At 45.1% G+C, this 22,517-nt stretch overlaps 1 long non-coding RNA gene across 1 annotated transcript in view; it reads left to right on the top strand.

Annotated features, from left to right (window-relative positions):
* Positions 1-22,517, top strand: part of LOC107033837 (uncharacterized) — a 336,084-nt gene that overhangs the window by 198,380 nt on the left and 115,187 nt on the right. Inside the window, exons 4-5 of the long non-coding RNA XR_012073510.1 lie at positions 15,456-15,532; positions 18,443-18,543. This is a non-coding gene — a long non-coding RNA (uncharacterized lncRNA). The remainder of the gene's footprint in view (positions 1-15,455; positions 15,533-18,442; positions 18,544-22,517) is intronic.

The following is a 22,517-nucleotide window of genomic DNA, read 5'->3' as shown; positions in this document are numbered from 1 at the left end:
TAAAATTGCTCATAATGAATTTAGCTCAATTCATTTGAAAAGCAAAGGGTAGAGGCCAAGAGAAAGAGAGAATGGTTGTATAGCTTCAAGACATTATAAATGGACTTACTGACTGTCTCAGAACAGCTACCTAGTGTATTTCCTTCCAGTTGTTCCTTAACCAAGGTCTTAAAAAGAACTAGCAATAGTATTTAGATGTAAAAGAAAAAACCTTCACATATATATTTACATTCATTTTTCAGGACATGGTTTTGTGTCTTCACTTCTTATTTCTGGCTTATCTTCTCTGAGAAAACCTGCATTTATCTCTAGCTGAAAGAGAGAGTGGAGGAGAACTTGGAAAATGTTCCCTTGCACTTGAAACTGCTCTGCTTCTGACACACTTAGAGCATGGAAGAAAAATCCTTTGTACAGGACTTTAGACTAGACACTGCCTCTCCTGCCTTCCCACAAGCCCCCTTTTACCTGCAGCCAGTCATCTCCCACCATCCTACTTGCCGTGGTGATGTGTTGCTATGGCCTGACCCGTATTAGGAGAGTCCTCTCTGTAGAGTGGCTATGAAAGGGAAGTGGGGTCATTCTGGAAGGGCCCCCAGGGAAAGCCAAGCTTCCTATAAGAAATCTGCCCAGGAGCCCTAACTGTCACTTTCTGATGTTTCCAGTTTCTCTGTGCAGCACAAAAGTAGCTTTGAGTTCAGAGATCTTGAGGTATTTTCCCTTCTGGAGATTACATTAGTACAGATTATGAGGCTAGAGGCTCAAGATCACCATTTTAACCCTATGAATGAGTACAGTGTGTGACCCAAGAGAAGTTGAGGAGGTGATGCCAGGAGGATCAGCAATGGTGATAACAGTGTAGACTGGGCTGGTGCACATTCTCTTGAGCCCAGAAGGCTGAGCAGAGGCTGATAAAATGATTTTCCCTTTGCAGAAAGGAATGCTAAGACTAGAGGCGGACCAGAGAATTGCAAACAGTATTCAGGGAATTGCAGTGCTAAAAACAGACCAAGTTCCCTATTCTATGTATGGAGGCAACAGGGGATTAAATTTAAGCAATAGGTATCAGAGATCTTGCCCTAGGGGTGTGCTTGAGCCATCTTGTGTGTGCTTGGGGAGAGTCAATTTTGTGCATGTCTTTCTTTTTTTTTTTTAATTTTTAAAATTACTTTTTATCTTTTGTTGGTTTACAATGTTGTGTTAGTTTCTGGTATACAGCATAGTGGTTCAGTTATACATATGTATATTCCTTTTCATATTCTTTTCCAATGTAAACTGTTACAAAGTTATTGAATATAGTTCCCTGTGCTATACAATAGGGTCTTGTTGTTTATCTATTTTATATATAGTACTAAGTATCTTGTGCATGTCTTTCGAACTCTGTGTTCAGTCATAAGTTGATAATGAGACAGAAGAGAAGTGGGCAGGGCACAACCATTAAAAGAATGATAGCAACTGAGGATAAGACCTAAACTGGTTAGAACCAAGTAGGCCCAAGTTGGCAGAAGATTCAACTTCCAGTAGACCTTGAGCCTCAGTACAGTTTCCTTGTAATACATTATCATGTTGAATGACACACACAGGTGCCATGATAGTTCCAGGCTGACCCTGAAAGGCCAAAATGTGGGCAGGGGCCCAATTCCTGGAAATCTTCGCCCCTTCTCCCAAATGATTGGAATAATCCTCCCACCAGTTAGCATATGAAATTACCCAGCCCATAAAAACTAACCACCCCCACACCTTGGGGCCACCTCTCTTGCCTTCTGAGACAGCCCACACTCTGTCTATGGAGTGTCTCCTTGAATAAATTTACTTTCACTTTACTATGGCTGGATCTTGAATTCTTTCCTGTACAAGACAAGAACCTGCCTTCCTGCAATAGTAGCATGAAATGAGCCACAGAGGGAGTTGTTGACATATGGAAATTGGCAAAGTCTCCAAACCAGAGCTAATTGTGAAACATTTATCAGCACACCAGTGTCTTGAGTCTTTTCATTTTGAATGGACGGATTAGTGTGGACTGAGGAATTCCCTTTCACCTGAGTAGAACTGCCTTTTGTTTCACAATCCTTGTCTCTAACCTCTACTTCTAATGCCACTCCTATTCTGCTTGCCTCTGGTCAAAGCTCTGTCTCCCCTCCTGGTTCCTCCAGCACTTTCTTTCCACAACAGTCTTTGGACATTTGCACCCTTGACCTTGTTTGTGTTTGTTGTGGTGGCTGTTTTACTTTATTTCCTGTTCCTCCAGCTAGGATGTGAGGATGGGGAGAGTGGGTACTGTTCAGGGGCATCAGCAATGGTGGTACCCAAGACAGACAGGGATGGTTCAGTAGAGGACTTCGGCAGAGAGGAAAGTGACTTGAAGGGCATATTAAAATCATTTAAAATCTGAGAGTCACACCCATTCAATACAGATGATGACTTAAGGGAGAGGACTTTGTGGGTCTCATTCTGAAGATATTTCAATGTTCTCATAATGTGCCTTCCTTATGAGGCTTGGTTAGTGATTTTTTTAGTCATCACTGTTGGTTCCAAATCAAAATTGCTTCATGGAAAACAACAGGGTCCTACTGTAGAGCACAGGGAACTATATTCAATACCTTGTAATAGCCTATAATGAAAAGGGATATGAAAAGGAATATATATATGTGTATATACATTTCATATACATGAAATATTCATATTCAATGTATATTCATATTTCATACATAAGTATACATAAAACTGAATCACTATGCTGTACACCAGAAATTAACACAACGCTGTAAACTGGCTATTCTTCAATTAAAAAAAAAACTGCTTAAGGAGTAACCTCTATGGAGAGGAGAGGATATTGTGCAGGAAATAAATTGGAGCAAGAAGCTATCACTCCCCACAGCTGCACGTGCTAGGAGGGCCTTCAGGGGAGTTCTGGGTTGGAGAGGAGGAGGGAACAGTAGTAACTCTAGCAGCTCCTGCCGCTTCCTTGCCATGGGCCTGTTAGCAGGAGGCTTCCCCCTTAGCTTCCTATATGTCCCTCTCCTCTCTGCCCCACCCCTGCAGGCATCTAGGGGCTTTTCGCCCGGTGCTCAGAGAGTCCCAGGTGAGTTCTAGCTCTCTGTCTTCTGTCCAGAATTCATGGTCTTTTCTGGGAGGACTTCTACTAGAGAGATTCCAGATAGGGGAAACCTATCAGAGAGGATCATCCATCTAGTTTATAGGAGCAATTTCAAAATGGGCCGGGAGCCCTGATGGAGGAGGTCCAGGCAACTCCAAGATGGGCAGCATCCCCTGTGAGTTACACTAAGAGACTGTGTCAGAGTCTGGCTTTCCTGGTGAGTGTGGGCCATTGGGGAGGTGGGTTTTTGTAAAGACTGTGTGAGCATGTCTGTGTACATGGGGAGGAGGTGTGCTGGACAGGAGGGGGAGTACAGGCTTGGTCAGCAGCCTGGGACTGCCAGTCTTTGCTCGCTACCAGGCACTGGTAGAGTTGGCGGCGTTTGTTCTGCTTCTGAGTCACACTGGCTGGATTAACCCAGGATCCACTCATTCCATTCACCTGTGGAAGATTCTTTGAATACAAAAAGATGAGTAGGGGCAAGAATAACAGTAAAAAGGTGAGGATAAAGGGGCAGGTTTATTTTAAACATATTTTTCTTTTGTCTACCTGGAACATACATTGATGTCCTCCACATATGGGACGGGGATTTTTCAAGCAAAATCTGTCTGCTGTGCAATGTGACTGCCTTCCTATATGACCGTTTCAAATGTGTCAGCAAATTACATTGCTCACCAATGCTCTTCTGCAAGTGGAGCTTTACTTTGAAAATACTCAGAGAAGAGGATGAGAAGACAGTTGACATGTGGGTTATAATCAAAGACATTTTCATGTTTTATTAATAGCAAATCAGCTTCCCCCACCTCCACTAAATAGACGCTGAAGAAATAATAAAAGCATATTGGTGGAAGGGATGCTGAACTGTTAGCCTGTTCAGGGGACCCATGTGTTTTGACCTGACCTTGTAAATGAATGAATGAGGGAATGAATGAGTGGTACCTTGGAATAAATATCACTAGTGTCAGGGCTTCCAGCACCAAACCTAGAGGAGAAAAATCTCTGGTCTTTAAGTTAAACAGATAAAATTGTATGTGTGTGTAGGGAAGAGGTAATAGACCTATATGTCAAAATAGTTGCTCTTCTCTTTAAAAACACGTGGAAGCCCTGCTTAATTTTGATTTAGTTTAGTTCTTCACATCTACCTGGGCCCGTATTGCCTACATATTTTTAAGAGCCATGAGATCAAGATTTGAAGGAGCCTCTTTCTCTGCAAATGCAGGTCCTCTACTTGTGTTTTCCCTTTTGTCTTTGGATGAAAGCAAATGCCGTTTCAGGTGAGCACAGTCCTAGGAAAACGATTCAGGCTTCTTGTCTCTTTATGCAGCCATCTGGCTCCCAAACACCCTGAAAGCACGTCCAGAAGCACAGGGTACGATCAACACAAGGGTTTTTGACATCAGGCCTCGCCATCCTGTTCTGACATGCTCCCCATAGTTGGACCACAAACAATGCTCCTTTTCTTCATGATAACTCTCTGTATTGCTGTGAAAATCTGTACAAAATTGTGATAATTGCTAGGATTGTACACTTGACATTCCTGAGCTCAGCAGTGATGAGGAAAGGGTGGCAAGTTCTTTGTGGTTTTTATGAAATCAAGTAAAACCTGGGAGAAATAATGGCCATTGTTAACAGTTGGTACCAGATACGATACAGTTCAATTTTTGAAAAAACACATTTACCAGGGAACTTCTCCCGTACTGACACATTTCCAGTCACAGTTTCACCTGCACTTGTTGGAACGGGGTGCATCCATGCCCTTGGGGCTTCATCACGCTCGGTGTTCTAACCAGGCAGCCAATTTCTTATGAGAAGAGGCTGCAGCAAGAGACACTGAATACAGTTTGACAAGCTGCTCCTCCCTGCCCTCACCCTAAAGCTCTGTCCATGATCAGCTCTGTAATTTGTGGGGCTCACTGCAGAATGAAAACGCAGGGTCTCTTGTTAAAAATTTTATTAAGAATTTCAAGGCAATGCAATCCCTATCCAATTACCCAGGACATATTTCACAGAACTAGAACAAATCATAATAAAATTTATATGGAACCATCAAAGACCTAGAATTGCTAAAGCATTACTGAAGAGAAAGAAAGAGGCTGGAGGAATAACTCTCCCAGACTTCAGACAATACTATAGAGCTACAGTCATCAAGACAGCATGGTATTGGTACCAAAACAGACATATAGACCAATGGAACAGAATAGAGAGCCCAGAAATGAACCCACAAACTTTTGGTCAACTCACCTTCGACAAAGGAGGCAAGAATATACAATGGAATAAAGACAGTCTCTTCAGCAAATGGTGTTGGGAAAACTGGACAGCAGCATGTAAAACAATGAAGCTAGAACACACCCTTACACCATAAAAAAAAAAAAAAAGAATTTCAAGGCAGCGATAACAAAGCAGTAAATCCAGTGTGGGACCCTTCTAAGCAAGGGGCCCTGTGTGACTCACAGGTCACAGGCCTGTGAAGCTGGCTCTGGCTCTGACCTTCCTAAACAAGAAGATGGGATAAGAAGGCAGTATCTGAATCCTCCCGGGCACAGTTTACTGTGTGTGCCACCTGGGGAAGAGCACGGGGAAGAGATGGTGTTACACTGAGGGCCAGGGAGCCATTCTTCCTGCCCATGATGAACAGGAGACAAGGAAGCCTGGAGTGAGTGACTGGGGTGCCTTCAAGATCCCTTCTTGCGGGGGTAGGTATAGCTCAGTAGTAGAGGAAATGCTTAGCATGCACGAGGTCCTGGGTTCAGTCCCCAGTACCTCCATTAAAAAAGAAAATCCCTTCTCATCTTCAGAGTCTCTAACTTGGAAGCCCTTACTCTGCAGGGACTCTAATTCTAAGAATCACAGCCTTACCACTTATTAACAATAATGACCCATGGCTGGTGATTCGTCACCTCTGAGCTTCTGTTTCCTGGTTTGCAAAACAGAGCTATACTTGTCTCATGGCGTGGTTGTGAGGATTCAATCCCACGACAGGGGTGAAGTGCTCTGTCGAGTTCTGGGCACACGGGCAGCGCTCAACAGTGGTGACGGTGACCACGATGCTTGGGGGAAGCCCTTGCTTTTGGAAAAGCCTGTGTGAGAAAGAAAGCCCTCTTTGTGTCCTACCCACTCAGGCCCCGGGGTGACAATGCAGTTGAAGGCTCATACTACCCCAAAAGGCCTTCCCTGACTCCTTTTTTCCCTGCTCCCTTCAGCTTAAGTCCTTTCAAATGTAGACTCTTTTGAATATGATGAAAGTCCAGGCGCTGACAAAGCTGCCGCTGCCAGCAAGGTCACTCAAGGAGAGCAGTCCTGTCCTTTGGGCCTGCGGCACCACATGCATTTATGCAGCGGCTCCGGGGGCCAGCCCAGCTGCGCTGAGCCCTGTGAATGTTCCCACTCACAGCCTCATTCCAAGCCAGGCAGAGGGAGGCTCTTACACCCAGACTCAGCTTAAATGGATGATCAAGGTCTGTTTGTCGTCGTTGTTGGTGATGTCAGACCCTTTCACACATCCTGCTCCACTTGGTTGGGAGGCACCAGCTCACTCTTTCTAGGAGAGTGTGAAGTCCCTGTTAGTGTCACCTCCTCCTCTTCCTCACAGGCTGGGGGCGGGCATGGACTGGCTGGCCTACGTCAAGTTCAAGGCAGCATTTTAGGGTGGTGGGCCGACTCTATCCGAAATCTCTCCCATATCCACACTTGCTGCCCGACGATTGAAGGAATCTCTCAGGAATCTCTGGCAGACCTTCCCCTCGCCTACCCCGAACCTCCACTGCCTGGGAAGTCATAACTCAGCCCCCACCACAGTGCTCTTTGGGGATCTGACTTCTCTGCCTCCAAAGTGTTCACGATGTAGGCCCTCTCTCCAGGGAGGAGTGCTCTGTTTCAGCACATCAAGTGTGTGTTTCCTGATCTACCCTTTGCTTTCGTCTTGGAGCAGATGGCCAAGTATACACTTGATGGGACGGTCTTCAGCCAAAGTAGACTTGTCAGAACAGGAGGGGACGTTCTGTTTGTCAAGCACCTTCTGGGTTCCCAGCATGGTGCTTGGAATCCTCTTATCTTCCTTATTCTTTGAAGGTGAAAATGATGATCTGAGTTTTTGGCAGATGAAGAAACTAAGGCGATCTCAGATGGTGCCCAGGTGCATGTAGCTAGTAAGTGGCAGCATCAGCATTTAAATGCAATTGACTCATGTTTCTCTCAGCTACTGTTTGTTGTCTCATCAGACTAGCATCCTCCAATGGGAACATTCCTCTGAACATGTGGGCTGCAGTTGCAAGGCAGGCACGTTCTACACGCACAGGCAGGGAGGAGCAGGGAAGGGCAGAGCTTGATGGGGTGTCTGCTCTGGTAACATGGGCAGTGTCTGGAGGACACGGAATCCCCAGGGGCTGTCCACCAGCTCTTGACTCTCCTTAGAAGACAGACTGAACTTGGGGACCAGAGACCCGTGGGTACTGCCTGAATGTGTCATTTCCCCCATCATTAGCTATGAGAAGAGAAGCAACTAAATGTCAGGATAGTTAATAGCCAGAGACATGGTAGAAAGACTTCCATAGACTCCTGTAGCACATGAACTCCAGGAAGGTATAAAAACACCTGGACAAAGAGCCAAGCCAGATACACCACTGACATCTCTGGTATCATTGCCTTTGAGGCATCCTGGGATGTCCTAAGTAGAGACTGTCTGGTAGAGAGTCCTTGAGTAGCTTGGCAGAGCAACAGGTAGGCATCATGGAAGACCTGGCTATGCCACTGTGAAACAAGGTTCACTGTGTTTTAGAAGAAGCCTCCTACCAAGACCCATTCCACAGCCCCACCGTCAATGGGAGTGGTACCCAGGGCTCCTGATATGTCAAAAGGTGGGTGAGTTAGACTGGGGAGTTGACAGGGCTGCTGTAGGTGGAAATCCCTAGCACTCAGCAGCTTAGGGCTATGAGCAGCAGGGCCAACACGTTCATTTTAGCTGTTCATGTTATCCCAGGGCAGAGTTGAGCTTGGTAGAGGGAGGGAGCATCAGTGGTACTTAAGGGTGATGGATCCCTATCCCTGCCCTTGGTGATTACCATAATCTCCCTATAATACATCCTTGTATCACAAGGAAATTGGTATCACAATGCATTATCTCACATTTATTTTTGCAGTTCTTCGAGTCATATATCTTAGTCTGTTTTGCTCATAGTTCCCAGTGTTTCATCCATTGCCTACCACATACAGCAAGTGTGCAAATAAATATTTCTTTAATGAATTAATTAATGAAAAGAGATTCTAGAAGTAATAGAAGACAAGAAGGTGCTTCAAAAGTAGTTTAGTGCTGCCTTTCTCGGCTCTGATGATTAAATACATGACAGATACTGTAATTATCAGAATTCCAGATAGGACTCCAGAAAATGCTATGTTTTGCAGTGTCAGAGAAATGCAACCTTTGTTCCTTCCCACTTGCTGGAAATACATCTGTCTTTGAATGAAATGAGGCTTTGGGGCAGTAAGTATGCCCTTTTGCCCTGGCCCTGAATTTATCAGTTCCAGTTTCCACACTGAAAGCATGAGAGTCATCAGGGACAAGCCAAAGAAAGGAAAATAGATCTTAAAGCTCGTGTGGGGACCCAAGGTCAAGGCACATGTCTAGGGGAAGCTGAGAGCAGGAAGATTTGGGGGTTGCCTGTGTGGTCTGAGGGGATCTGAAAGGCTAGCTTAACCAAAAGTACCCCTTTATTAACTTAATTGGAGGGTCACACATTTCTATCTTTATGGGTTTCTCTTTGGATGAAGATTTGACTCTTGAGAAACCCTGTAACAGTATAAACATCTTCCTGGGTGAGGTGGGCGTGAAGCCAGGAGCACTCTGGAAGCATGAATTACTTTGATAAGTTACTGCTGTTAATGAACAAGCAGAGGTCTTCCGAGGGCCAGAAGGAAAGCTCTAGGTAAGGCTGAAAGGGGATTGGGGGCTGGTGGGAGCTGGGAGGAAAGGGCTTGAGGAGGGTGGTCTCATGGAATTTCCTGTGGGGGCGAGTAGGAACTTGGCAGAGAAATGTTAGCATCCCAGCAAACACCGGGGTACATTCCAACTGGATATTTTGAGGGGAAGTTTGATAAAGAGACTATGACATATGTGTGATCAGGGTTTAGGGAAATCAAACCTGGGATAATATAGGACTTTGGGACCAGAACTAACAGGGAGCTAGCTGCTCTACCCCTAGCCTGATAGAGCAAGGGGAGAGAGCAGTTACTGGAACCTGGAGGGGTAGCTGTAGGAGAGGCACTTGTAAAATGTAGTGCATTAAAGATAGTCTAAAATTCTTCGATACTCCATTTATCAACAGTGGGGGTCTGTGTTCTTTCCCCTTGAATCATTGCTTTGACCAACGGAGCATGGCAGAAGTGATGTTGTACCTGTTTCTAGGCCCAGGGCTTAAGAGACTGGTAGCTTCCATTTCCTCTCTCTTGGACACTTGCTCTTGGAACACAGACACCTTGCTGAAAGGAAGTCTAATAGCCCCAAGTAGAGGCCCACCTGAAGAACTGAGGCCTCTGCTAACAGCCTTGCCCACACTCACCCAGACAATAACCAGCACCAACTTGCCCGCCATCTTGGAAGTGGATTCTCTAGCCCTAGTCAAGCCGCCCCAGCTTATGCTGCATGGAACAGGGATGAGTTGCCTCCTCAAGCCCTGCCCAAATTACAGGTTCACCAGTAAAATAAACGCTTGTTGTTGTTTTAACTATTAAGTGTTGGGGTCAGTTTATAACCACCAATAGTTACTGGAATACATGAGTTGTGGCCTCAGTAGAGGGATACAGATAACCCATCGTAGCCTGGCAGGAAGTGAACCAGGGGGGCAAACCCCCAGCTTCTCTCTCCTCCTGCCTACTTATTTACTGCCAGTGACTTTCACTGGTTGGAGCCAAAGAAAGCCAGAGGACAAGGAAACTGCTGATGTGTCCTTATAGGTCAGCCCCCTGGGACCCAGAGCAGGCTGGAGAAGTGTGAAGGGAGATCTGGAAGGACAAATGGAAGACACCCAGCACAGGCACCAGGCAGTTTAAAGTTGGTGTCATGATGTTGATCCCATTGGATAAAACTCAACCACCCAACTCAGCGAATACAAACCTTAAAAGACAAAGGCCAGAATCAATTTGGGGAGGTAGCCAGGTATGTGATCAATAAGCTAGAAAGGAGAAAAATCGGCCTGAGACATTTCTCAGTCAAACAGGTCAATGTTTGATTTAATCAACATTTAATCAACGTTAATACAGATGTAAAATGCAGTAACCCCGACGAATGTTGGCCCCTCAGAGCTGTGGTTGAGCTACCCTCCCCAATTTCCTGAGTGGCTGTCTGAGAGGAGCCAGGGAAACCAGATACCCAGTGTAGGAACCGGCTCTGCCTTTCTGTCCCATAAAGTAAACATTTGGGCTTCCAGAGAAATTGGAATAATCTGGCTACAGGGTGGGAAGCCCCAGGTAGACAAACCCAGGAGACCCAGGCAGACTCAAGACTGGTGTTTCCTTGCTAGTCAGAGGCCAGTGGCAGTGAACCCACTAGCTCCTGGAGGGGGCCCCTGAAGCAGTGTGCAAAGAGCCAGGAGCCCCTTCAGGTTGGCCTCTGGGAGGGCAGGACGCACCCTCTGGGCTTTGGGGCCAGGCAAAAAGCCAGAGTAGTGATCGCCAATGTCTAGCAGGAATTTTGCAAAGCGTAGTAGAAGCTTTAGAAAACTGCCCTGCCTTAAAGGGAGGTGGTTGAGCCTGATGATTAGAGCTGGAATTCAGGAGTCTGGCTACCTGGATTCAGATTCTGCCTCTGCCTTTTGCTAGCTGCATAGTCTTATTCCACTCCTCTGTGACTCTGTCTTCCCAACAGTTAAGTGGGGTTGCTAGTACACACGTGGTGCAGCTTTTGTGAAGGATAAATGAGCTTTGAGCACTTACTGGAGGAGACCACAGGACAAAGTGGTTTAAGAACACAAGCTCTGAAGCCAGATGGCCAGGATTTGAATTTTGACTCCACCGCCGATGATATGCATGATGTGCGGCAAGTTCTTTCTCTGTCTTAGGGTCCTCTTACGGGGACTAGCACTCCTGCCTTCATTTGGTTGTCATGAGGACTAACGAGTTCATCTGTGTAAAGGGTTTAGCGTGGGCGGTGGCAGCACTGCGCCTGCTCTCCCTTAGCTGTGATGAGCAGGATGCCCGCTGCATCTCGCATGTTTGGTACATAGTAATTCCCCAGTAGTATTTGCGTTCTGCTGTCGGCACAGGCAAGAGGGAGAAACCCAAGAGCTCCCCGGACAGCCATGCCTCGGGGTTGGTGGCTATATGCGTAGTTGAACTGTCTGTTCCAACAGGTGTGGTCACACTGTTTTTTTGTTTTTTGTTTGCTCTGATCCAGTCACATCTGTATTGCAGATGCTCGAGGTGCTCAAGGTGCTCGAGGCCTGGCAGGTTCACGGATGCGGGTAGACCAAAAAACGCTTCCGGGAGCCGCAGGTATCTCTGACATGCCTTTATTGCGGAGCAGAGTACCCAGGCTTCCATGGCTGCCATATTGTAAAACCCTGACTACCTTATATAGGGAGGTGGGCATCTAGCCAACTGTGAGCTAGTGGGCTGACCATTGCGCTTGCTCAGCGCAAGTCACCATTACATAATAATACAGGGGTACTGTGCATGCGGGATAATATTGCTGCGTCACTGGGCACCGGACCACGGGGGAGCCTGACAGACTCCGTTTCCCCTACGTCTAGCTTGTGGGCTGCCCAACGAAGACATCTCTCCCCATCCCAGGGTGCTCTGAGACCCAGCGGGGCAGAATGGGGCTGCCACCTCCTGCATAGGGTGACGGATCTCACTGGGAGCTGGGCTTCCCTTCTGTCCTGGGACCTGGTTGTGAAAGAAAGCAAATGAAAAATGGTAGCAATAAAGAAGGCTGCTCTGGGTAGACAACGCCTCTTTGTTTGCAGGTAGATGATAGGGCTTGGGCCTAAGACTGCAGAGTCTGGGATCTGAACACCCTGGTTCCAGTTCCAGCTTCTGGAACCCACTGGTGATACTGCCTCCCCTGTGCCTCAGATGGACCCTTCCTTAAGAGCTGGCCTTTCAGAGGTCTCGTCACGATTTCTCTGTTCGAGCGTGGCTTGCTCGGGTAGAGCGCGGGGCGGCTGCAGCTGAGACCGCAGCAACTGCAGGCAAATATTCCAGAGCATCCCCCGGGAGGGGGGGTGGGCAGAGAAAACTCCAGTCTTGGCCTGCGCCAACAGGCTGGGTGAAGGCAGATGAGTACTTAACCTTCTGGGCCTCTTTTTGCGAAATGAACTGAATTTGGGGCGTATCCTGAGACTAATAAAAATTCTTGGTGAAAGCTAAGAAAAATCAGATGGAGGCACTTATTGACAGAACAGTTACTCTCATCAGATCAGCAGTTATGCTTTGAGGGCGTGGGATCATCCTTGGGAGGAGAATTTTCCTTCCTCCCTCACGTCAATGCGCTTCCCTGTGGACCAGGATGATTCTCAGGAATGGCTGCCCCTCGTACCAGCAGGAATTCTGGGAAGAAAGCTATCCAGGGAGCCTGGCCTGCTCTGGGGATGTGGCGAGTTCTCCTTCAGGGGTGAGTCCTCTCAGAGCCCACAGAAGGGCTTCCCCGGTCTTCCTCATCCAGGCTGACCTGAAAAAACTACCCCCACAAGTCAGGCCCTGAGTCTTAGCTCTGCCCTTTCTACAAGGTACCAGTTCTGCTGAGGGGACAGAGCCATGGTTGCAGGCTCAATCTCATGTATCGTGTGACGAAAGAGGGGGTACAAAGTACAGCAAATAAACTTGCAATGTCCAACATCCAACCATAGGTGGATGCTAAATAAAGACATCCCTGTTCAACCGCAATTTTATAGGTAAAAATTTCAGTCAGCCACCAGAGGGTGCCCACAGAGCTGTCTGAAAATGACCGAAACGTGCAGAATTAGAGAAAGAAAATTTCCAGTACATGTAAGACCAAGACAAAATACAGCTCCCTCATATGTGACTGGGACAGAGGCACAGACCAGCTGAGGAGTTGCGAGTTTGCAGGGGGAGAAGAGCCAGGGTGGGAGTGCTAGAAATTACCTAAATTTTAGCTAAACAAGTTGCATCTTGAATTTAAATTGGTAATTGCAATAGCACTTTGAGGATTGGCCCAGGGCGCTTTTTCACTCCCTGGCAAAACTCCCTTCTCCACCGTTTCTTTCCCCATCTGTGTGTACAAAGGAAATGCTTCTTGGAAGGTAGGGCTGCTGCTGCTTGAAAGAAAATCCTATGATGCAAGTGAAAAGACAAGAGATTGTCTGAGCCACTGTTCCTGCATGAGGGTGAGGCCTCAGAAAGAAGAAATAGGGGTGCCATGGTTCTCTGAAGAGAGGGCCTGTTGTGGAGCAAGGCTGGAACAGGAGGAGCAGAGGGACAGCTCCTACCCTGGCCCCAGCCGGGCTAGCATGCAGGCTGTGTCTGGCATCCTTGTCTCTCCAGATCCTGGCACAAGGCTGGCACACAGTAGGTGCCTGTTAATATTTGTTGAAGATGTGAGTGAGTGAATGCATGGGAAATGAGCTTGAGTGGGTGGGACACTGCCTGGGCCGGCTGGGAGCTTTCACCAGGGTGAGGGTGTTACTGAAGGCAAATGCATGTGCCCGATGCACAGTGAGGCAAACAAACTGAAATGTCACAGTTTGGAACAGAAAGAGGTTTATTACAGGGCAGAGTAAAAAAGATGAGGTGGCTCATGCCCAAGAAAACCCCAAACTCCTGGAAGGGTTTCAGCAAGCATGTTTAAAAGCCAGATGAGGGAGGGAGGTCGCAGGGTACATGATCAGCTTGTGCACAATTCTCTCATTGGTTGATGCTGAGGTAGCAGGGTGGTCAACACCATCAACCCCTAGGAGCCAGAAGATCTGGGGGCCACATGCTCATGATCATCAAGTAGTTAATTTCTTCCCTTTGGTGGTGGCTTTAGCATCTGAAAAACTCAAGAAATATGCCTGAGACACTATTATCTGGATACTTCAGAGAGGAGCTACAGCAGAGGATATGGGGGAGCAGTCTGTCCCAGGAAAGCCCCACAGGGTCCTGCTTGGTTACAAGGGGAGAATTGGGAAAGGGTTAGGTGGGGTGGAAGGGTTAATTTTCTAGGGAGGAGAGGTCCCATGTTTGATGTAGGCTGCCTCTGGCCCTTTCTGTCCATGTCCAAGACTCCAGATGTGATGTTTTGACTCTGTCCTAATGCTGGTCAAACTGACCAGTGGCCCAATTCATTTGTAAGGTCCACTCCTTCCCAGTTATTAGATACCTGATGGGGACCCTGGCGGTTATCACTTGTCCCCACTCAGGGGACCTCAGCCTCCCTTAGCTTTGGCTTTCTGGAAATACAGCCAACATGAAACTGGGTACTGGTTTTTGGGCCACTGGGCCATTCATCTCTCTGGACAAGTGCAGGCATTCTGTGTGTATATGCTGTGTGTATGTGTGTGTGTGTGTGTGTGTGTGTGTGTGTGTGTGTGTGTATGAGTATGATTGCAAGCATGAGTACGGGTTGCAGTAATGCCTGGTATGTGGGGGTCTACATTTTCACAGCCCTTTGACAGCACCCATGGCCGCTTCTTGCTGGTACACACATGGAAGAGAAGAGGTGATTGATGTTTAAATTTAGAAATGGCTCTAGTCTGGGGACAGAAATTATTTTACTTAGGTTTCCATACTTCTAATTCATCACAGAAGGGATTATGATGTCCATGCCTTGCAGAGTTTAAAGAGGTCCCTACACATGCTCCCTTTCCAATATTTCTCCCTTGGGGCAGCTTTAATGACAACTTGGTGTGTGTGGGGGGTGGCTTTCATATGAGCCAGGAGGGCTACTTAACTTGAAAGAAAGAGAGTAGTCTTCAGAATTATCCTCTCTCCTCTCCTGCCTCGGTTAAGTCTGTCTGATTAGCACAATAATGATCATCTTCTCCCCACCAGACTGAGAAGTGTGGTTTCCAGGTCCCTGACCCTTTTGGTTTGCAAATCTCAGGCAGACATGGCCCTGATGATTCTTGGGCCCTCTCTGCCTGGGCCCGGCTGGGTACCCTACCCTTGGTGAGCTCTGAGGTGACTGAAGTTGTGTCTTCTTCTGGTCCTTTTATGTTTCTGATCTCCACCAGGCCCTAGCATGGCGCTGTGTCCTCAGGGAAGGTTGGATTCAAGGGAGAGGCTATGTGGAAAGGGTCTCAACATAACAGCTGTAGCAAAAGTAAAAGCTTCTAAAAAGCTAAGAAGGCATCTGAAAGAATATTCCATCAGATTGTTTTTTTGTCAAAATAAGATCTCTGGAAAAAAGAATCCTTTTTTTTTCTCTTTAAAGGGAAGAAAAGAAAAGGAAAAAAAGGCAAAGCTTTGCGTGAGCTCTCTGTCAAGAAGGATCACAGCACCAGCCAAAAGGTGAGGGGGTTTGGACACCAATAGAGAGAGGAAGAGATCAGGGCACTGTTTACCTTAGATACACTGGTCAGGGACTGCAGCGGGCTTGTGTGGATTTGTGAGTGCCATGTTACCAAATGTGCAGAGATAGCCTCTTTGCTGTTTCCTGGAATGAGCTAAGGGAAGGAAGTTAGCTTTAAAATGACCACTTTGTCAAGAAAGAAAGAGCAAGCAGTATAAACGCTTACCTTTTTCTTGGTCTACTGAATAGATACAATTCAATAAAGCTCAACTAACTCCTTTGTATTTAACAAACTTACCTTGACTATCTACCACGTCCTAGACACAGACCTTGCCTTCAAGGGGTTCACAGTCTAGCGAGGGAGGCAGAAAGGTGACCAGATTGCAGGAGAGAGGCCAAGCTTCGCCTGCACTGCTGTGGCCGCTGCAGGGGGAGTTATGCCCAGAGCCTGGAAGGAGCAGCGCTCAGGCCGCGGGACTCCACCTCTCATGTGCTCTGACTGGGTCAGAGACGGGGTCTTTACAGCTGGCCAGGGGTCTGGCCCTTGGGTAACTCTAAGCTGAGCCAATCCAGTTTCTCACCTGAAAACTTGTAATTGGGATGTTGAAAGACAGTCAGTTGGATGTGGAGAACAAACTTGAAGTTTATGAAGACTTGGGTCTTAAGTCATGTTGATGAGCCACACACACCCAGAGAGTGTGTGAAGGAGAGGAGGCCAGCCAGGAGAGAGGATGGGAGAGGAGGGTGGAATGACTCAGAGAGGGAGCAACATGACAGAGCTCATTAGGGGCCTTTGAGAGATGGAGAGTCACTTCCCTCCCCAGCCCTGGTTTCCAGCTCCAAAAGCAGGAGGCCTAATTCCTTGTTTTTGTGTCCTGTGAGACAGCAGTTCTTTACAAGAAGTTCCTCTCTTCCTGAGCTAACTGGAGTGAGTTTCTTTTTCTTACAATTGAAAGTTCCATTTTAATTCAAAATGTTATCGAATAACGTATTAGTTGCCTAATACTGCCGTAACACATTACTACAACAGGGTGGCTTAAAACATTACAAATGTATTCTCTCATAGTTCTGGAGGCCAGAAGTCTCAAATCAAATTGTCAGCAGGGTTGGTTCTTTCTCAAGGCTCTGAGGGAGAACCTCTTCCATGCTTCTCTCCTGTCTTCGGTGGCTGTCAATAATTTGTGGCACCCCTTGGCTTGTAGATGCCTTGCTCCAGTCTCTGCCTCCAATGTCATATAATGTTCTCACGTGTCTCTGTAATTCTATTTCTGTCTCTTATAAGGATACTCATCATTGGATTTAGGGCCTACCCTAATCCAGGATGATCTCATCTAGAGATCTTTACCTTAATTGCATCTTCAAAGGCCCTAATTCCAAGTAAGATCACATTCTGAGGTTCTGAGTGGATATATCTTTTGGGGGGGACACCACTTAAATTACTACAAACAAGGTGTGAATGTGTTTATTGCTGGATTACTCAGCTGGTGGGCTATACATGTGCTTAAATAAGCAACCAAGCAGGGGTTCAGAGAAAGAGAGACTTTTCCTCTTTTGGAAAGAATATGATCTATCAAAAAGTGAAGTCCTTGTGGAAAAAATGTTCATTTAGGCTTATTTTAAATTTTAATTTCATATTGAAGTGGGAGCAAGAAATCATACTTGCAGTGCGTGGGGGTCTCTAAATGTATTAATCAGTGTAATTTGTGAATTATAAATAGTTTATGTGATAGGAAGGGAGGTGTGGAAGGTTTTCCTATTGTTATTGGTGGTGGTTTTATTCTATTTATGTCTTGCAGCTGTTGAAGCCACTGGTGACCTTAGCAGGAACCACCACCATACTGTTAACATCAATGAGTTGGGGTTAAGGAATGAATGGAGGTGAGAAGATGGTTAGGATTGGCATCTTTTGCAAGAAACTTGATGTGAAGTGAAAGAAAGTTTTAGGGGTCTCTGGGAGGTGGTCTGTCACCTCAGGAAGTTGATTAATAATCTGCTGTTTGTGTTTGAATGCTGCAATTAGCTTTAACCTCTGCCAGCACTTCTTAGGGATGGTATCCACTGACGCTGTCTCTTAAGCAGTGCAGCCTGGCCCACAGCCTCCCTCCATGTGTCTTCACTCTTTTGGGTAAAAGAGCACCACATCACCCTGTTCACGCGATAGGCAGACATACAGAACACTTAACGGTAACCTGAGCATGCCAGGCCGATGTCCTTCCTGGTCCTTGATACTAACTACTTTCCCTGCCTGAATCTCCTTCTTTCTTGATTACCACTTATCTTTCAAAGCTTAGCTGAAATATTCCGTTTGTTTTTACCGTGATGTTCTGTTAAGTTACTCATTCTTTAGAACTCCCATAGCACTGATCGCTGTACTATGGGGTTCCTTAATTTTCTGCCTCTCCAATTAAATCGCTGAGATCAGGACCCCTGTCTGTCCTTCTAGTCCTCAGTTCCTCACACAGTATTGGATATACAGTATGAGTTCAATAAATGTTTATTGAATAAATGAGTTTGCAGTTAATACATTACCGAACACGAAGTGTATGTGAAGGGGGATATTGTTGCATGCCTGGCAAAGGAAACCAGACAGTCAGGAGAGAGAAAGAGAGAGAGGCGAGGGCATACTTGTTATCAGCATCCGTTACCCACTTCTGTTCTACCAGAATCCAGGTTTTGTGCCAGTGTCCCCCCTCTTCCAAGCAGCCATGTGCCTTGGAGGGAACTCACCCTTGCCCAGCCCAGGGGTGGGTCTGATTGGCCTCAAGGTAATCACATCCCTGTTGTCAGTGATTGATTTGGGAATGGGCGTGTCACCCAATTCTGGCCATTCATACATGGGAGACTTGTGGGGAACGTTTCCTTGCTCCTAAGAAAGAGAGCAGGAAGAGATGCTGTCTCTTCTTTCTCAGGGTGCTGTCATGTCTGGAGAGGATATCTGGAAATGCTGAAGCCATCTTGCCATCAGCCTGAGAATGAAGCCAATGACTGAGAATGGCAGAACAGAAAAACGGTAAGAGCCTGGATCTGTAATGACATGGCCGGGCTGTGGTAACTGCCTGTCCAACCTCCTGCCCATTGAGAACTGGTTATCACAGTGAATGCATTTCCTTATTGTGAAAGGCTGTTTGAATCTGTTTCTATGACTTGAAGCCAAAAGCATCCTAACTGAAACAACTTGCCATATAGTAAATATTCATTAAATATACACCTTTATTTTAAAGCAGTGGCCATAGAGATAAAAAAAAAAGCCTGTTCCTCGTGACCCTGATAAGTTGGAAACGTAAAATATGGTATTCCTATGGTCATCTCATAAGCCGAGGCTATTTCATTCATTTGACTATGCCACTCAGATGGTAGAGGCTACATTTCTTTTCCTGGAACATTAAGAAAAATCTGGTCATAAGCTATCTCAGGGAAAGTAAACAAAGTTGTAAGACACAGACAGGAAACCTTGTTTCCATGGATCACTGACCCAAAGGAAAAGTTGCCTTAAGGAGAGATATAAATAAGTTTTAAAAATTGAAGTACTTCTAGTTATATTTTAAAAGATCAAACCACGGTGTCACTGGCACATGAATAGAGAGATGAAACAGAACAGAAAATCCAGAAGTAGCCCCAGTACATATAGGGATTTAGCACATGGTAAAGGTCTTATTTCAAATCACCAGGGAACGCTGGAGTTTTATCAGTGATGTTTGGACAACAGGGTAGTTAGCTATAGCAATAAATAAATAATTAAATTTGGAGCCATACCTCACATCTAACCAAATAAATTTCAGATGGGTTACAAATTTTAAATATAACAATATGAAACCATAAAAAGATTTAAAAAATCAGAAAATATTTTCTTACTGTAATTTATGACTGAAGGAAACCTTTAAAAATTATAACACAAATTACAGCAGTCATAAAATAAAATACTGAAAAATTCAGCTGTATTTTTTAAAATGTCTCCATGCAAAAACAATCATAGCTCAGTCAAAAGTCAATGGACAAATTAGGAAATATATTTGTAACTCATTGCCTTACAATCAATAAGAAAAAGACCAATAATGCTATAGAAAGATGGGCAAAGGATGTTGTGTCAGGTGACATGGAATGGCAATTTGGCAATATCCATCAGAATTACAAATACATAATGTTTGATTCAGCAATTCTGTTTACAGGAATTATTTATAATAATCCTATTAGCAATTCATATAATAATTCTATGGCAATTCTGTTAAATTACAAACATACATACTTCTATATGTGGGAATGATAGGTTAATCACTGCAGTACAATTTGTAGTATCAAGAAATTGGAACTAATGGACATGATCATCAATGGGGGAGTGGTTGGACAGATGAAGATACATTAATATTCTTCATTAAAAAGATTGAGGAGGTCTTTGTATACTAGTATGGAATGATCTCTAAGATATATGGGAAAAGCAAGGTACAGAACAGAAGAGTGAGTTATTTGTGTAAATAAAAAATGGTGAAGGGATGTCTTATACAAATTTGCCTGTACATTTCTGCAAGGAAAATTAGGTCAACGATGCTGATGCCTCTGGAGGGGGAACTAGGTGGCAGGATCATGGAGTGGGAGGAAGACTTCACTGTATATAACTGAATGTTTTTTGAATTAGGAGCTATATGAATGTATTATCTATTCCCATTCCAAAATAAATCACACTTAAAAAATTATTTGGAAAGAGAGAAAAATAGAAAACTCAATTCTTTAAAAAAATGAAATCTAAAAATGAGTAACTAAATTAAGTTCAGTAAATGCAGCACACCCATATCCAGCACGAGTAGAGCCTCTAGCATCTCCATCAACATCCTCAGCCCTCTACCAACCTCAGGTGGGCAGGGGCTTGATTTACCAGCCCTCAACCCCTCCCCACCGCTTCCCACTCCTCCTGCCCCAGGTCAAGCTGTCTGCCAGGGATTCATCTCTAGGCTTCTGTCTTCTTTGTGTCGAGGGCAGAGCACTAAGCCTAGGGCATCCTACATTTCTCTGGTGGGCACCACTGATGGGAGCAAATGTTTGAAGGGTGGAAGAGCAGTTGAGACTCTTAATTTTGGAAAATTAGACTAAGACAGGAGAAAAGCAAGCAAGGTAGGAGATTTTCACCCGTAGAGTAGTGTAATAGGATGGGTGAGAGGAAACGGTAATAAATTACAGAAAGGAGGAGAACTATGTCCTTGCCACACTTCGGCTAAATTTTTCTCTTCCCAGGCTCAAGAGTTGATGCCTTATTACCATCAGAGGGGATTTGATGACTTGTCATATTCAGTCCTGACTATTGAGATGAAAAGGATAGAAAATGAAAAGTATGGAAAATGAAAATCAATTGCATTCTTTAATTCTAGTCATCCCATTCCTGGAGCATATTGAATACTACTTTGGGTTCTCTCATTGTTCAGGTTATTAATAACAAAGAGCTGAAGTATTTCACATTCCTAAAGAGTCTTTCATCTCAAAGGAGCCAAGGTAATTCACTAATTCAGTTACCTGAACTACATTTGGTAATTATTTGAGGATCACTTCACCCTGGGGTGAATTTCGACGAGTTGTGTGACACCGCCAACAGTCGCTTCATTCTCCCGTCAGTGCGAAAGAAAAATGAATAGCTAATGGGGATGTCCTCCTGAAGGATTTGCCCAGTGAAAACTTCAGGGAGATGGATGCTGAAAGAATGTAATTAACTGCCCGAAATTAATACCTCCAACCTTACTCAAGATTTCCTGACCTCTTTACTAGAGTCAGGGTGGAGAGGTGTCTTATCTCAGAACAGGGCTCTCTAGTAGCTGAGAGACCTGTGAACAGCAGTCACTCCACTGCTGTATTTTTTGAGTGATAATAAATGGTATTGTATTTTTAATTTGTTCCCACATTTGCACTGTTAGGATATAGAAATACAATTAATTTTTCCATTGCTGTGATTGATTTTTGTATGTTGATCTTGTTAGCAGTGAATTTGCTGAACGCACTTATTTGTTCAAGGAATTTTTTTTAAAGATTCCTTGGATTTCTATGTAGACCATAATGACATTTGCAAATAGGGCAGTTTTAGTTCTACCTTTCTTATCCATATGCTTTTTATTTCCTTTTCTTGCCTTATTGAGCTGGCTAGATCATGGCTGAATAGTAGTGGTGAGAGCAAACATACTTACCTTTTACCTGATCTTAGGGGAAAAGCATCCAGTCTTTTAGAATTAAATATAATCTTAGCTGTAGGGTTTTTTTGTAGATGTTCTTTATCAAATTGAGAGTGTTTCCTGCTATCCTAGTTTTCTGAGAGTTTCTGTCATGATTGGGTGTTGAGTTTTGACCAAATGCTTTTTCTGCATCAGTTGATACAAGCATGTGACTTTTCCTCTTTAGTTTATTAATATGATGGGTTCATTGATTGATTTGTGAATAGCAGTCACTCACTTTAAAGTTCATGTATAAGGAATAGTGTCTCAATCATGTGGACCCTGTTTTTGAGGAGAGAGGATGCTGGGGTAAGAAGCTGGAGCTCTTCCAGCCAAGGGCATGCGGCTCAGTCCATCTTACTGAATCTAGTGCCTTCTTTCTCTCTTCCATCTGCTGTCTACTGTTACCCAGAGATCAGGAAAATGCTGCCAGCATGACAGCTGCCCAGTACCCACAAGGCTGGTCATCAGACAGGGTACCATGGAATGTGGCCACTGCAAAAGCTCATGTTTTGGGGAGCAAGCTTACTAGTCACCACTGCCCCCAGAGAGAATGCCTCCACTTTTGTTGGCATTTTATCAGCAGAAGCTAAATTTCATCTAGAACTCTAGCAGAAAGGGAGTTGGGAAAATATAGTTTTAAGCCTTCCAGTCCCTACGATCCAGAGGGGAGTGTAGAAAAAGGTAGCGATAGAAGCTGAGGACCAAGAGGCAATATCTAGCAGTCCTCTCTACCTCACTGAACTAAATGGAAACCAGAGATGGTCCATCAGCTCTTCACAATTTATCTCTAAACTGT

This window comes from Vicugna pacos, chromosome 6 (assembly GCF_048564905.1).
Source record: "Vicugna pacos chromosome 6, VicPac4, whole genome shotgun sequence".
In the NCBI taxonomy this organism is placed as follows: domain Eukaryota; kingdom Metazoa; phylum Chordata; class Mammalia; order Artiodactyla; family Camelidae; genus Vicugna; species Vicugna pacos.
The sequence above is the reverse complement of the archived record's forward strand: the minus strand, read 5'-3'. Positions and strand labels throughout refer to the sequence as shown.